The sequence below is a fragment of the Rattus norvegicus genome, chromosome 16, assembly GCF_036323735.1.
Source record: "Rattus norvegicus strain BN/NHsdMcwi chromosome 16, GRCr8, whole genome shotgun sequence".
NCBI lineage: Eukaryota > Metazoa > Chordata > Mammalia > Rodentia > Muridae > Rattus > Rattus norvegicus.
This window is the reverse complement of record NC_086034.1, coordinates 85,505,064-85,521,083: the sequence shown is the minus strand read 5'-3', so window position 1 is coordinate 85,521,083 and position 16,020 is coordinate 85,505,064. Positions and strand designations below refer to the sequence as shown.

The 16,020-nt window shown below is 45.8% G+C and overlaps 2 long non-coding RNA genes across 13 annotated transcripts in view; one reads left to right on the top strand and one right to left on the bottom strand.

Annotated features, from left to right (window-relative positions):
• The window catches only part of LOC120097571 (uncharacterized), a 32,978-nt gene extending 21,180 nt beyond the window's left edge, over positions 1-11,798 (bottom strand). Inside the window, exons 1-3 of one of the 9 annotated variants that reach the window (XR_010058511.1) lie at positions 11,584-11,798; positions 10,176-10,417; positions 9,049-9,465 (exon numbers count right to left, since the gene is read on the bottom strand). This is a non-coding gene — a long non-coding RNA (uncharacterized LOC120097571). Of the gene's footprint in view, positions 1-148; positions 370-2,379; positions 2,499-9,048; positions 10,054-10,175; positions 10,418-11,583 lie in introns of those variants that run through there. The other 8 variants (XR_010058509.1, XR_010058510.1, XR_010058512.1 and 5 more) reach the window with 8 other exon arrangements.
• Positions 207-9,444, top strand: LOC102554684 (uncharacterized). Of its 4 annotated transcripts, none has more exons than XR_005495125.2 (3): positions 207-345; positions 7,761-7,825; positions 8,300-9,444. It is a non-coding gene; the product is annotated as an uncharacterized LOC102554684 (long non-coding RNA). The 4 variants fall into 4 exon arrangements; XR_010058516.1 differs by having other exon boundaries at positions 7,761-7,870; XR_360655.5 differs by lacking the exon at positions 207-345 and adding an exon at positions 3,145-3,283.
• Positions 11,799-16,020: the final 4,222 nt, after the last annotated feature.

Sequence of the window (16,020 nt, the reverse complement as noted above, 5' to 3'; positions counted from 1 at the left end):
TGGCATGCCACACTGTCTCCCAAATTCAATTCTCCACAAGAAAGAACACACAACACAACAACCTCTGATCCAATTGATAGGATATAATTGCCCACCTAAACATACAAAGCCCCATACACATCCATCCCTTAAGAACATTCATAACAACCTGAAAAGGTACAGTGTGGAATCTTAACGTCAGCTTCCATGTTCTCTCTCAGTGGCTTCTCCACAGCCTTGTCCTCTCTTCCGTTCCTTCTCCTCCTCTTCCTTTAAACTTTTCTCCTGTCCATCCTTCCTTCTTGTCCAATGACAGGCCTCCTTCTATCCTGTACCTGCCTCACCTGTATGAGGACATCATCCCACGTGAGTTCATCTTCTGGTTGGTCCCTAGGGCACCAGAAAATCGTGGGTAAATATTCCTGGGAACCTATTGTACATCGAAGGCCAAATGTGAAAGGAGTGTGTGTGGATGGGCAAAGCCTCCCTGTATCCCCAAGTTTATAACTTAGGGGGTCTGAGACTCCAGACTCAAATCCAATCTTTCGGGGTTGGGGATTTAGCTCAGTGGTAGAGCGCTTGCCTAGCAAGCACAAGGCCCTGGGTTCGGTCCCCAGCTCCAGAAAAAAAGAGAAAAAAAATCCAATCTTTCAGACCACTGTCTTGTATGCTTTAGGGAAGGCAGATACAATGTATCTTAACTATGTGCTGGCCTCGTTGTGGCAAGGGAAGGCAGATACAATGTATCTTAACTATGTGCTGGCCTCGTTGTGGCATCTACACCGATGGTCGAAAGCCTCTGTCTGTGGCACTGAGTTTGTCCCCTGTGTGTCTGCAGGAGATCAGGGGACACAATATCTATGACGGCTGTGTACCATGTGATGCTGCATCCACAGCGACATCCAAAACCACAGAGATGATCCAAAAGCCACTTGATTCATTTCAACCCCCACCTTTCTCGAAAGGATTTTAGTGTGGTGAGGTCTTAGGGTTGTTATTGCTGTGATGAAAGAACCATAACCAAAAGCAACTTGGGGAAGAGAGCGTTTATTTCACTCACAGGGTCCACACAGTAATTCATCACCGAAGGAAGTCAGAACAGGAACTCAAACAGGACAGGAACCTGGAGGCAGGAGCTGATGCAGAGGCCATGGAGGGTGCTGCTTACTGGCTTGCTCCTCATAGCTTACTCAGCCTGCTTTCTAATAGATCCCGGGGCTACAGCCCATGATAGACTGGGCCCTCCCCCATCAATCACTAATTAAGAAGATGCCCTACAGGCTTGCCTGCAGCTCAATCTTAAGAAGGCGTTTCCTCAGCTGACTCAGATGACTCTAGCCGGCATCGAGTTGATATAAAACTACCCAGCCCTTGCGATTAAACAGGAAGTGTTCAAGCCGATGTCTAAAGTATACAACTAGGAGAAAATTATGAAGGAAGTCGGAAAGGGGGGGAAAAAAGAACTAAAATTGTTTTTCTAAAAAATGTGTTTAAAAAAGAAAAAGCAGGCTGAGAGTGGGACATGCGTGGGACCCTAGCACCTGAGAGGGGATGTGAGTTCATCCTGGGTTGCGCTGGCTTCTAGAGGGGAGGTCACGCAAGCTTCCCTTCTCCTCCTGTTATTCTAACAATTTACTATAATCCTCTCAAAAAAAAAAAAAAAAAAAAACCTAACAAGAATTCACAGAACTGGTAGGCACCGTTTAACAGAAACATGAAGGCGATCTACTTGTGCATGGATTCATCTGGCAGAGATGGATTAAGCTGCACCAGGGATGGTTTTACGGGCAGCAGGGAGAGCAGGTGGTTGCCTAGGGCAGCAGAATGCTTTAGTGACTGTCACGGGAGGGTCTGTAAGCTGTGAGGGGCTGTGTGGGCTTGTGTCTCCTTTCCCATCTTGCCTGGGGCAGCAGACTGCCAGCAGGCACCCCTGGGTGGCACATAGCAGAGGAACTCCTGAATGTGTTTGCATTGTTAATGAAGCTGGTCAGGGATGGCAGAGAAAGACCCTGTTTACTATTGTGTGTGCTTCTCCTGGGCCCTGAACATTTTGTCTCTGCGCTAAGCACAGATTCCCCGGAACAACTCAGGGCTAGAAGAGGTTAGAAGAGATGCCCCCAACAGCCTGACTTTGAAATTGTTGAGATGAAGGTCACATCTGGGGTGTGGCATAATAGACCAGAGGAGAGCAGGATTTATGCAAGTTCCCATCTTCCTGGATATATGATATATTGTAATATATATCGTATGTAATATATATATATATATATATATATATATATATATATATATATATATATCCACCACTGCCACCAATAACAATGACAACACCTCCACCACCACCACCACAGTCTGGTAGATTCAGCCGCAGTTGTTCTTATTCTGCATATGGCCCCTCACCTGCTGATGCCTTCTGCTTCCACTACCACGGAATCCAGGTTACCCAATCCCGAGGAAGCCTTGGGGAAAGAGGCTCAGTTCTGCAGTGCATCTTTATCTCATACTGGGGATGATTGGCCATTTTTTTTTTTTTTTTTTTTTTTTGCAGCAAGTCAGAGTTCAGAAAACACAAGGTCTTGGCCTGTTTGAGAAACGGTGGCCCAGGCTAGGTCCCGATCCTGGAGATAGCTGATTCTGTATTGTGTACGTTAGCCAGTTAAATTATCACTCTGAACTTCCAGTTCGCCAAGTCTTCAGGAGACAGAATGGGTCAGTCTGTACAGACGTGGCGAGAACCAACGAATCTTAGGAAATGCCAATGAAGACCGTCAAGGCAATTGGGGAAAGTCTATGGGGTCCACCAACAGTCACAGCTATGTCCTGTGTCGAGGACAATGCCCGCTACCATTGCAGTGGTTCTGAGGGGGAAGCTCGGGGATTCTGCTCCCAGTGAGGTCACTGTAGCCACAATAGAATGGTGTCTAGGGACAAGAGGAGACCAGGAAAGGCCAGCACAGCTCACTGAAGTTTCCAAACACTTCCATAATGTTAATCTTGTCCACTTGACTGGGTTCGCAATTGCCCAGAAGACACTGGGAGTGTCTGTGAGGATGTTAGGAGAGAAGCTTAATCAAGGAGGGAAGATCCACCTTGAGTGGTGGCACTGTAAGCTGTTGTCGGACTGAGCTTGGGGCAGGAAAGGAGCGATAGATCAGTGCACTGGCTTTTACTTTTGTCTCTGGGTTCCTCACTGCGGGAGCAGTGCCCAGTTGCCTTATGATGCCACGCATTCACCGCCATGATGGGTAGAATTCTCAAACTGTGAGAGGGATCAAAGCCTTCCTTCCTTGGTTGTTTAAATCAGGTACGTTATCAACAACTAGAAAAGCAACCAATCAGTGTCCTCTTGTGTAAGCAACCAATCATCAGTGTCCTCTTGTGTAAGCAACCAATCATCAATGTCCTCCTGTGTAATCAACCAATCAGTATCTTCCTGTGTAGGGAACCAATCAGTTGTCCTCCTCCGTGTATACTCTGGAGTTTGACTTGTTTTCAAGGAGCTTCTACCCAGACTCAGTAGGTTTCTTCTCTCTTTGAAAGTCATTTTAATGTTGCTGGCTTCCCCCAAGCCCCCGTGATTTTTTTTTTTTATTGTTTATTTGGTTTTCTGTTTTGTTTTGTTTTTAAGTTTTTCCCAATTAACAAAATGTACTGTACAGGTAGAGCTCGAGGGACTTATTTTTATGTCAGCATGCCTACCACATATTTCACTCTTATTACCATTAATGGGAACTTCATATGCATATCAATGGGAGAGAGTCCCCTGCAGTAGTCAGAGTGAATAAGCTTCATTAATGCAGTATTATGGCTGATTTGTCCTGAGAAAATGCATTTAAGCCTAAAGGGTTTGAATAAATCTGCCAGCAGAGATAAACAGCTCAAAAGGATTGAAAGACAAGTGTGCCTGGACTTCGGAGCCTGCACTGGAGGCCCAGGACCAAGGCTTCGGGGAAACGTGGGGGCTCTTTAAGAGAATTGCAAAACGCCTGGTGTCTACAGGACATGAAGGGCCAGGGATGGGGGTGGGGGAGGAGGTCAGCTGTGGACGCTCAACACAAAGCTTCATTTTGCCAACACAGAAAGTGGCAAAGGCCCCAAGGGGGAGGGGATGGTCGTTTCTGCAGCTTCACTTGATAAACGTGACACCACGGTGTATTTGTAATAGTTAATAAGCCAGCAATGACTCTCTATTAAACATATCGCCTGTCCTTCAGAGACCCTTAACTTTACCATCTCTTCTGATTCGGGCTTCCACCACACATTAATTCATCCTGCCTCCCCAGGGTGCTGCTGGCCAGGGACATCTCTCAGTTTTTCCTTATTATGGATAAGTGACTTGGAGGGCCGCTGGGCTGGCATTTTGTAGACTGTCTGCGGAATCTGCCTAATGGCTTTCTCATGATGGGAGTAGAGTTATAGGTTTGTGTGGGGCAAATGGGTGGAGCCACCACACAGAAGAACCGGTAAGGTTGAATGAGTTCAGTTCCCAGAAATCTCAGACTTGAGATCCATTTCTGTTACCTGCTCTGGAACGTGTAACCAGGACACCCCACTGAGAAGCTCATGGCAATCAGTCACATCCAGGGAAAACACCTGAAATTCTTCCCCCACGCAAATAGAGTATTGCTAACGTCTCAAACTGAGCCAATAGGAAACACCTGCCCCTAAATCCCTCCCTACTCATGGATATTTGTATATTCAAAGCACACAAGTTATTTCACCAAGGATCCTCTGAAAGTAGCTGTTTTACTGAGCTGTACACTTGGGGAAGAGTTCTCTCTCCCAAAGCATTCATAGCTGGATCTTGGACCTACCTGGCTGGCTAGGCTAACACCTCTTCTGCCTCTGTTGCTGGTGCAATTGCTGGTGCAGACATTGGATGGCAGTGGGATCTGTGCTATCTGTTCTGCAGAGGCCGCCCAGATCTCCTAACTTCCCTTTGGAGAGCTGCTGGCCCCTAGCCTCGTGGAACCTATTTATCTGGGCTCCGCTTGGCTCTCTTGGTGAACAGTGGACGACAGGCTAGTTGGAAGGTTCTGTTTCCACTGCCTGTGCCACAGAGCTGTGGCTGAGAGTTACTGCTGTGGACATTGACCTTGCTCGTGGGCACCAGGCACCACTGGGCTTTTCCAGTGAGGCGTTTGTTCCTTAGAAGGAAGCTCCCACTCTCAGGGTAAGCTCGTCTTCCTGGAGGCTGACACACATACCTGAGTTAATGGGAATGCTTTTCTGTGTGACCCGTTTCTCTACTCGTTCCCCTTATAGACTTACTCAATAATTTATTTGTGTCGATATGGGTCAGTGACTACGTATTTTATATTTGGATTTAAAAAAAAATCAAAGAATACTTCATACATTCTGTTTTCCAAATTATTTTACTAGCCTGCAAATTTATTTAAAAAAAAAAAAAGAAGAAACATTTCTAGGAGTGACATCATTGACCAAAGAGTATGTATACCTTACATTTGAATAAATGCCCATACTTCCCCCTAGAAAATTATTTCCATTTTTGTTTTCTCCAGAAAATGGGAGAACATCTGCTTCCTGGAATCTCTGAGAACTCTGTGTTAGAAAATCTATTGAAGTTCACTAAAAAAAAAAAAAAAAAAAAAAAATCATTGTGGTTTTGATGTGTTTTATTATTTGTTAATTAGGTTTAATTAATGAAATTAATTTAATTCTAATGTCTGCAGAAGTGGTTTAGATCCTTACTTTATTTCCATAGATTGAATTCTACCATTATTTTCCAGTTTATGATTGTTTCTCTATTGTTTATAATTATTTGTTTTACAGTATTTATAAAACATAAATACATTGTGCCTCAAACTTAGAGTCTTTAACCAGCACTGTGAATGGTGCTGTTTTGCGAGGTTACAGAACCTTTACAAGGAGGAGTCTTGATGGGGGAAGAAAGTCAGTAGGGCGGGCTTTGAGAGTGTGTGGCCTTAGCCACTGTTAGTACGTCTCTCGGCTTCCTATGTGTGATTGACATGTGAGCGCTCAGCTTCCTGCTCTTGCACCTGCTCCACCTGTCTCTCTCTCTGGACATTAAGAATGTTCCTGCTTGAGCCCTAAGCTCAAATAGCCTCTTTCTTCCATGTAACTCATGAAAGTTCGCAGTGGTTCCTCAGGACTCCAGGTCAGCTCACTAAAGATAACCCTACATTTGAATGTGTATGCCTGTCCTCTCCCCAGTGCAAGTAAGTGAGCAGGAACAGCTGAGGCTCCCCAAATCAGAAAAGTTCATAAAGACAACACGTTTTCCAAACACAGTGGGGGTTTACCCAGACATTTAAAAAATAGTGAAATTAACAACATTTGCGGGAAACATTTGGGGAGTGTGAATTATGTTAAACGAAATAAATCAGACCTGTTGATGGAAATAAAATGGGAGAGGTAGACTGGCAGAAAGGAGGGAGGGCAGATGTGATTAGGATGTAAGGTGAATGAATAAATACGGTAATGGAAAAAAGATAGAAAGACAAAGAATGAAAGGAAGGAAGGGAGAAAGGAAGGGAGGGAGGGAGGAAAGAAAGAGAAAGAAAGAAAAAGAAAGAAAGAAAGAAAGAAAGAAAGAAAGGAAGGAAGGAAGAAAGAAAGAAAGAAAGAAAGAAAGAAAGAAGGAAGATGGAATCCTCTGACGCGTGGTTCTTCTACCTCACGCATGAGAGGATATGTCTGAGCTCTGGGACCTCCTTGCTTGGCTCCCTGAATCTGAAGGATGTTTGCTGCTTTATAATAAAGAATCCATTCCCAGCATCAGAAGCATAGAGCACCTGAAGGCGAGATGTCCTCGCTGTACCTTCACAGTAAAGCACTTGACTTCTTCACCACAGAAGTGTAAGCCTTTGCTGTTTTAAGCCACCGAGCTTTGAGCCGTTTGTTAGGTAGCAGCCAGCAACTATTAGAGTTGTTTTCCACCCTGCCTGCAGCCTGGAGAAGCATGGCAAGCTTAGCTTTTCTCTTTATCTCCCTTGAGGGGAATTTTTGATGTGCATTCTATGGCAGGGATAATAGTGCCTCCTCTCAAAGATGCCTACGTCTGAATCTCCAACGGGCGTAAAATGTTCCCTTAAAACGGCAGAAGGGACTTTGAAAATGTCCAGGTCTTACAGAAAAACAGTTATCAGGGAGCTTTGTCAGGAGGAAGCTGTTGTACCAGGCAGAGAGGGGACCACGGACAGGGGTCAGAGAGATCTGAAGATGCCCTGAGTCTGACTCTGACGATGAAGAAGGGAGTTATAGGCAGAAGTGTGGATAGTCTGAGACGCTAGGAGATGTGATGTGACCCTCTCCGAAACTTCCAGGAGCATCACAGCTCAGCAGATGCCCAGGTTTCAGTCTACGACTAACTGGAACCCTGACCTCCAGGACTAGGAGCGAGCTCTTAAGTATCTGTGTGTTTTCCTACAACAGCAAGAGGAATCCAAGGCACCTTCTAAGTCGGGGATTCATTGAATGTCTCTCTCACGAGGATCTTCCTTGGGATGTTAAGCAAGCAAGCACCCTTTGGAATGGGGAACGCGGGTTCTTAGCTTGTGGAATACAAGGAGGTTTTAAAGTGTGTGCACTTGTTCCTGTTTTGGAACCGAGCGCAGGCAAACGGTTGGATGTTCTGACCCCGTTCGCAAGCAGAGGCTTTGTCTACGTCTACTTTACTTTCTCTGTCTCCTGCTTGTCGTGGCCACTGCTGAATCACAGTCACTGTTCCCTTCAGCTCTGTCTCTGACTGGCTGTCATTTTTTGGTGTGTTTAGATGTTTTTTTTCACTCTCTCTCCAGCTCACAGAGCATCTCCATCTGCCACTCGACACACCGTGTGAGCTACCACCGCGTCTCTTCTCTCGGTGCGTCCGCAAAGATGGTGGTGCTGGTTGGTCCCCAGCAGGGAGGTAGAGTGAGCTATAACTTACCCTCTTTGGTCATTTGGTCATAGTGGGGATTTTTTGCTTGTTTGTTTGTTTTATAGTACATATTTTCATCAGGGAACTAATTTGTCAGCCTTCTCGCTCCACCAGAAAACCCACACCATCTCTGTGTGCCCTGACAGTCTCTAGCTTTTCTCTGTTTTGAGTAAACTGTCATAAATGTGCTGTGTGGAAAACATAAAGGAACACCTTTGACTCCTTCCACAACGTCAGGAATCATCAAATAACATAAATTCACTAGGTATGAAAGTTTCAACGACAGTGATTTGCCTGACAATCCTACTCTTCTTGGTGGGACCAGCCCAAGGGAACAGTTTACTTTATTCCTATCTTACCAACATTAATTTCAGATCACACGCCACTGAATAAATACATCTTTCTTCATATTTTCAGGTTACAGGTGACTACTAAGAATTAAAGGCACAGAGATTCAAAGAGCCCCTAAGGAGCCACGACTAGGAAACCGAAGGGAAGGAACAGGATCTGTCTACTGTGATAACACAGTAAACCCGAAATGAACTCTGCAGAGGCCAGAGCAGCTGCAGCTGAGGGTGTGGAAGATTGAGAGCAGAGGCGTTGAGCTGAGCCTAGCTGCAGAGATAAAAAGGGCAAGACCATGTTCAGGTGAAGGAATGGAAAGAACAGATAAATATCCAGAGGACGGGTGGTCCAGACTCAAGTAATCCTGTCAACAGCAGGAATGGAGCCTGGCTGAAGCCTAGGAAAGCTGGAGTCCCCTGCCTCTTGGTCCTTGAGGTACACATCAGGTGTCAGACGGCAGCTGGGTGGGGCCTCTGCCATCAGATTGCCAGATGGCTACCTTTGCACTGGGTCCAAGTGAAGGAGTTGTACCCTCTCTTTGTCTGTACATAAGTGGTGCCCACCAGACTGTATTCTGTGTTCACTAAGGCGTGTGGGTATCCTCCACCCTCAAAATGGAACCCAAAGCTATTTATGGAATATAGTCTTTCAGGGTGAGAAGCCACTGCTCTATGCAACGCGAGGTCACTAAGAATAGGACACTTGATACCAACATGGACACAGAGGGACCCCCCCTCCCCAATGGGGACAAAGACCCTAGCTCTGGACTGTGGGAGTCCCAACACCAAACATGGCTGTAAGAGTGCAAATCAGCCTCTTACCTCTTGCTTTCTCTAGCGAGATGGAGTGGCCTAGCATGGCCTCCAGTGAAGCATCTCTCTGCTGACATCTGCTCAAGGGGCCACCGAAGACAACTTCTGACTTCATTTGTTGGTTCCCCAGCAGCTCTTCGAGAAACTTTCTCAGAGGGAGACTCCGTCTTGAGTCTCTGCCAGGAGCAAGTGGGATCGACGCTCAAGGTTCCCTCTCACCTGGATCTGCCTTACATCCGAGAGGTGGACTTTGTTGGCCTTTCCTGGATCCCAGAACTATAGGGGTACACACTCACGGCTTGCACACTGACTGAAGTGGCTCTTGAGAAACACTCTACATGGCTTCTTCTGTCTTCCTTTCGTTTTGGTTTCTTGAAACATGAGGGTCACATATGTTCGTTTTGATTTTTGAGTTGGGATTTATTTCTAGACATGATAGGAGGAGAGAAATTTCAACTCACTGAATCCATTCAAAAGCAGAATGGCTGGCTCATCAGCCAGGCCTCCATAGGGCTTCTGGCTTGTTTCACAGCACGTCTAAGGGCGAAGTTTCCATGATTCCTTTCTCACTGGCTTATCTGCACACTTCCCCTCTGGTTAGATCACTCGCTAATTAGAGAAGCATGTTTTCTATGGCCTCATGTAAGGCAAGCATCTAACTGAGCTTAATCTCATCAGAACCCTTTGGCCCAGCACTAATAACTTCCTCCCACTTTCCTATCTGTGCATTAATCACTGTGTTTGGAAATGGTTATCAGTCGTTCATAGCTCATCCTGTTTTGCTTTGGGTCTGTTCTTCCTGGCCTGTGTTTTGGGACACATCCGGGTGTACAGTTTCTTGTCTATGGTAGCCTAGCTGTGTTTGTCCAGCTTTTCCTCCCCGCTGTCTATTAGCTTGAGGTATCAGCAAATGATCCTGGATCAGAGAACCATGATGGGTCCTTGGACCTGTGTGTGTGTGTGTGTGTGTGTGTGTGTGTGTGTGTGTGTGTGTGTGTGTCTGTTTGTCTGTCTGTCTGTGTCTGTGTGTGTCTGTGTCTATGTGTGTCTATGTATGTATCTGTATCTCTGTGTGTGTCTCTCTATGTGTGTGTCTCTGTGTATGTCCATGTGTGTGTGTGTCTGTGTGTGCTTACATGTGACAATTCCTATGAGTCCTTCAGGCATTTGGAGAAGTCCCTCATGTGCACCCACTAGGCGTCCTGTGCCCACTCCTTTGTCCTCTGGGTCTGCAAAGAAGGTTGGAATCATGTGGGGATAACACGCTCATGTTCCTTCCACCTGGGATGAACTTCATCAGCGCCATGTCAGAAGCCTGGCCTTCCCTCGGAGATAGACCGAGATGCAGATGTACACAGCTTGCAGAGGCCAGGTCGACCTGCATGAAGTGGACAGCTATTTCAGTATTTGCCAGGAAACAGTGCAGACATATTTGGTTTCAAAACAATAGGTATATTGGACATAAATGTGACGCCCAGAGGTTATGCAATATTTATCTGGAACTTTTGAATTTCCCAGGTAGATAGATGCAAATAGAACATCAGAAAGAAGCAGCACGGGAAGAGATGTTGGGCTCTTGTCCATCTCTCTCTTCCCTGTGGTTATTCTGCTAGCATGAGTCATCGTGACAAAAGAAAGGCACACTGCTGTGTCTTGGGATCAGTCTCCCAACTGTATCACTGTTTGAACAGCACCATTTGAGTTTCCCATAAGCCTGCATCCTACAGAGTCAAACTCCACTGGTGTTCAAGGTTTGTCTTCTTATCAGAACTACGGCCCATTGTTCTTCTCCTTCATCTGCTTTTGGCTCTGTCTGTCTCATTTCTAATGATGCCCTTTCCCTCTTCAGGTTGCCAAGTATTGCCCACGATTCACTTACATTTCTTCCAACAGCTTTTCCCCCAACGGCCTGGCAGCAAAGCTGGCTGCCGTCCTGGGATTGGCTGGTGCTGATGGGGCATTGCCATTCTCTGGTAAGGAGAGCTCTCCATACAACTCACACCCGGAGGTGTGTGGCCATCGATTTAGAGTGGACCCCTCTTGACCCACACTGAGCTTGATGTCATACAGCATGTGCAAACCCAAATTCTTTTTATAAACTGATTGGAGACTCTTATCCCTTCAGTTCTGTAACTGGTTGGCAGTCACTGACAAGATGTGGATGTGACGTAACTTTCAGATAATAGAGGATATTGGACTTAGCAGTCAGCCTAGGAATGCTAAAACCTACCCAAAGTGGAAACACGAGTTCATAGAATGTGCTTTTCCTGATGTACTGATGTGCTTTTCCTGAATTATATTGCCTAACTAAAGGGGAAAGCTTCATTTCTTTCCCTGCTCTTCAGTTTCTACAAGCAAAATAGGAATGAGGAGGGCAAATTCCCTCTGCACGGAGTGGATTTCAGTGGATTTCTATCAACAGAATCCGCTGGGCAGCTATCTCTAAAGAGCTCAGGTCATTTTAACCAGCAAAGCGCATCCTTAATGTGTTGAGATAAGTCAGATCCTTAAAAGAATAATAATTTTAATGACAAATCATCCCACCTTTAGAATAAAGCGCGGCTTCCAGCTGGCAAGGCAGTGTCCTAGCAGAGCTGTGGTGGCAGTGTTTCCCCGGGAAGGGCTCTGCAGCTGGGGTTTGTTTTGTTTTACCTTGGATCGTTGTTTTGTAGTTTCTCCAATGAGAGTAGCAGAAAAGTGTTTCCTGCAGCCTAACACATCTGGTGCAAAAGCCAGGGCTACGTCTGTCTGTCTGGTTCTTGAGCTGTGAGTAGAAGAGGGGAGACAGACTGCTGAAAGGGAAAGACACACAAAGGGAGGGAAACCAGGCCACTTACAACATTTATGCCAATTATCTGACTCAATAATGTTTTAAAGTATTGGCTTTAGTAGGAAATACTCTTAGTATTGATCTTTTGTGTTCTTTTTTCTTGTTTTAAATGTATCTACCAGAACACTGAAACTCCATAGGCCATCCGTTTGCCTTCTGCTTTCTAACACAGAGTGCTGCTCAAGTCAGGGACTTCCAGGAAGGATTTATTAAACCTTATGTTGTTCACACATAACTCAATTTATTCCCTAAAATGGACTAGCCTAGGATTTCACTCCATCAAATAATAAACAACAAGGTTGATCTCTGTCGGTGTAAATAAGAAGAAGCAGAAAGACAAAGAAAAAAGTGGGCGAGGTTGAATTTCTGGGCATTAGTTTTAATATGCGATTTTCAAAGCACCCATGCATACACCCCAGCTTTGAGCTTTGGGTAGAAGATTGATAGGGGACTGAAATTGATCCTTTGTCCATCAACATGACAGGCGCGATAATGGATAGACTACCCATATCAGCTCATCAGGATGCAGCCCCATGGCCACCACGGAGCAGATGTTTCCTTTTGTGCCGCGCTGATAGAGAAATGGACAAGGGACATTTAAAATTCATTGTGGGGGAGACCCTATATTATAATGAATCTCATTAATAGTGATTAAGATTTTTTTTTTTTACTCCCCCGCTACCGTGGTTAATACCCTCCCTTAGGTTGCCAGCCGCTGGTATCACCATTTTGTGTCTTCAGAAGATTTCTCATGCTTTAAACAACAAACAACTTCCAAACTAAAAAAAAAAAGTTCATTTCCTTACAAACGGGCCAAATTCACACTGCAGAGGTGTTTCAAATGACGAGTGTGTGAATGGAGACGTGCTCAGGGTCCCCAAGTTCTCTATGACTTTTGTTTGCTGTTGTAGGCAGGTGGCAGCCAACATAACCGCTCTGTTTACTCAACTAGAAAACTCTTCCGGAATTCATGGTGGAAACTCAGGACCCCAATCAGGGACGATGCCTGTCAATAACAGGGTGTGGTGTTCGTCTGTGTTTATAGACAAGGACGTTCTCTCTGCCGGGGACAGAACGTGGAATGCTGGGCTCTGATAGTTCTCCACCTCCATTCATGGGTTCGGACTTTGCTCCTGTGAAGCAGAGATCTGGGACCGGTCAGGTAGAGCCGTGCCTCTTATGGGGACTCCTGCACTGGCACCATGACCGGAGCTGGGGAGAACCCACTATTACAGCACGGTTTCTGCTACATTAACCCAGTCAGCCCTGCCCTTCCCAAGCGCCACAGCCTTTTGTGACACCGAAATCACTCCCACAGCTCCAGAATGTTAATGCCAACCTAATTATACATCTCGGCTTCCGCTTTGGCGATAGGCTGTACTTAAGTAAAATTTAGCGCAACTTATGCGTTCCTACAGCTGGATAATTAGAAGGCATTTCAGTTTGGGGGGCAGGAAATTAATGATACGAAGATCAGGAACTATTTAAAGACGGTTATCCTCTGCTCTTACGGACCCGCTCCTGGAATCAAACTAAACCCCGGGTGGAATCAAGCCCTGAGAGGGAGGCGGGCATGGTTAGGATTCAACTTGTGAGCCTGGGACCCATGCCTCCTCTACCCACAATCCTCTGGGTGAACTGAGCCAGCTGAATTCTGAGGTAGGGCTGGCTGGTCAAGGGAGGTCTGGGCAAGCCGAGAAGATGCAACTCCCAGATTTTCACAATCCCTTGACTGGAGGGAGAGATTATCAAACATTAAGGGCAGGAAAGCACCTTGGAAATCATCCCATTTGGGGATTATTGTAATATTTTCTTACTACACCGATATCCAAATAGCCCGACAGTTATGTACACCCAGACATCAAAGGCAGTTGGGCATCCTTCTACCCTGGCTGTGAAAATCCCCCAGAAAGCACACACAGCTCTCTCCTAAGAAGGGGAGCTAGCCTTTTAGATCCACAGATGACACATGAAGCCAGTAGTGAATGAGCAGAAGGCTGGAGCTCATGTCCACTCCCCAACAAGCAAGCAAACCGAGAGCTAGGGGGTCTTTTGAGCTGCACTGTGTCTTGATTTACAGCAGACACAGGGTGCTATGTCTTGGTATCATCATCATCATCATCACATCACCATCATCATCACCACCATCATCATCACCACCATCATCATCACCACCATCATCACCATCACCACCATCATCATCACCATTATTTAACGAGACTGACTGCTTTGTATTGAGAAACGCATCCATGCTACATGTTGAGGTGGGGACAATAAAAGACACCACCTGCTCACAGGTGAGAACGTTCTAGAAGAAAGCTGTTATCAAGGAAAAGAAAGGCCATTCCTGAATCAACACAGATGTGGAGCGGGGATGGGAAGGCCAGCACATTATAGTAAATAAATAGCTTTTGTTCCTTTTGTGTGAGTGTTGGGTGGGAGTGGGTTGAAAAATTACTTGGTCTTTGTGGTTTACTGTTTTCCTCAATGTACAGGAACGTGGTGTCCCTCATGACTATTTCAGAAGCCTCGTGACAACATGAAGGTGTGTGGGGCTCCTCAGCTTCCTGTGTTGCACAACAGCAGCCCCACGCAAGATCTTTCGCCAGCTATTCTAAAAAGCTTTCTGTCTTACAAGTGTGTGGCTACCTGGAATGTGGATGGGTGTGAAAGCCTGCGATGGGTGTGTGCGTTTGCTGGAAGTGAAGTTGTCCATGCTTGTGTATGAACGCACATGTGTGTACCCATTTGTTTCTGTCTGCAGCTAAGCGTGTGGTTGTACATTCGTTTGCCTGTTCACCTGCATGTGTGTGTGTGTGTGTGTGTGTGTGTACAAGAGTGTGTAAGACAGAGTGAGTGTACTGGTCTGTCCCGCTGGAGAGCATCTGTGAACTAGGATTCTATATCCCAAGTCTTCGTCTATCTTCTGATGTCCCTCTGGGTCTTGGAACTTGCACCATTACTGAGCCACCTACGGTTTTGTTTTGTTTTGTTTTGTTTTGTTTTGTTTTGTTTTGTTTTGTGTTTTGTTTGTTTGGACTGTCTGCTCTGGGCAAGCCACTCCACTTTCTCAGATACCTGCCTACCTACCTTAGTCATGTGGAGAGGCATCTTGGGACACTACCCTCCTTTGCTATAGGGAGATCTGTCATGGTGGATAAAAGCCTGCTCAGACTGCATTGCAGAGGTCTGCAGCTCCAAGGGTAGGGAATAAGCTAAGCTTTCTACAGGACAAATCCCTGGTGACGAGAGACTGTTTGTGGAGTGACAGGGACTACAGACTCACGGAACACCCATCACCAGCTGGCATCTTCTTTCCATTCTCTTTCCATTTCTCCTTTCAGTGTGTTTTGTCCCCAGGAGGTCCTCCAGCCTGACAGGGTGCACTGGGTCTCACCTGCCTGCTCTCCATTTGCCAGGGCCTTAGACAAGTCAGGGAGCAGAGACATTCCTTTGATGCCCTGATTCAACTGTTGATATCTTTTAGCATAAGAGACACCCATCTTTAGTTTTTCAAAAGACACATGAGGCATCCTATGTAGTGTTTTCCCAAATTCGGATTACGAATTTTTCTACATCTTGTCTCACAGAGACGAACATCTCTAGGAGAGAGAAGGAGGACTCATCTGAAGGATCTACCACAAAGTTAAGAGGATTTCAGGGTTTGGGTGTCTTATCCTCCAGTGATCTCTCGCCTAACCTGAAATCTCAATCTCATGTATTCCTTTCAAAAAACAATTTGGGGTGTTCTTTTTAAAGGATAATAGTTCAGAAGTTTTTCCCTCCTTTGAAGGGCACGGTATACTTCAGCACCCTACCCCCCCTCGCCACACCCCACCACCCCTCAGCATTTACAGATGCAGAGAAGCCTATCCACCTACAGCTTGGCTCTTCATCTCCACTTTGAAGGGAGGGGGAGAAGACGATATTTCAAAGTAATTCTATCATAGGCATGAAATACCGAAACCCTTGATTAAATGTTGTAGCCTCTGATTACATTAGAACCATGAAATATGAGTCTCTCCTGAGCTGGCAACGGGTGGCTAGTTAATGTGTATATGTACTGCTGCTGCGTGTCCTGGTGTCTAGGCCTCTCTGTCCACTCTGAGGGAGATAAATAAGGAAGTGTGCAATCAGCAGGTGATGTAGAG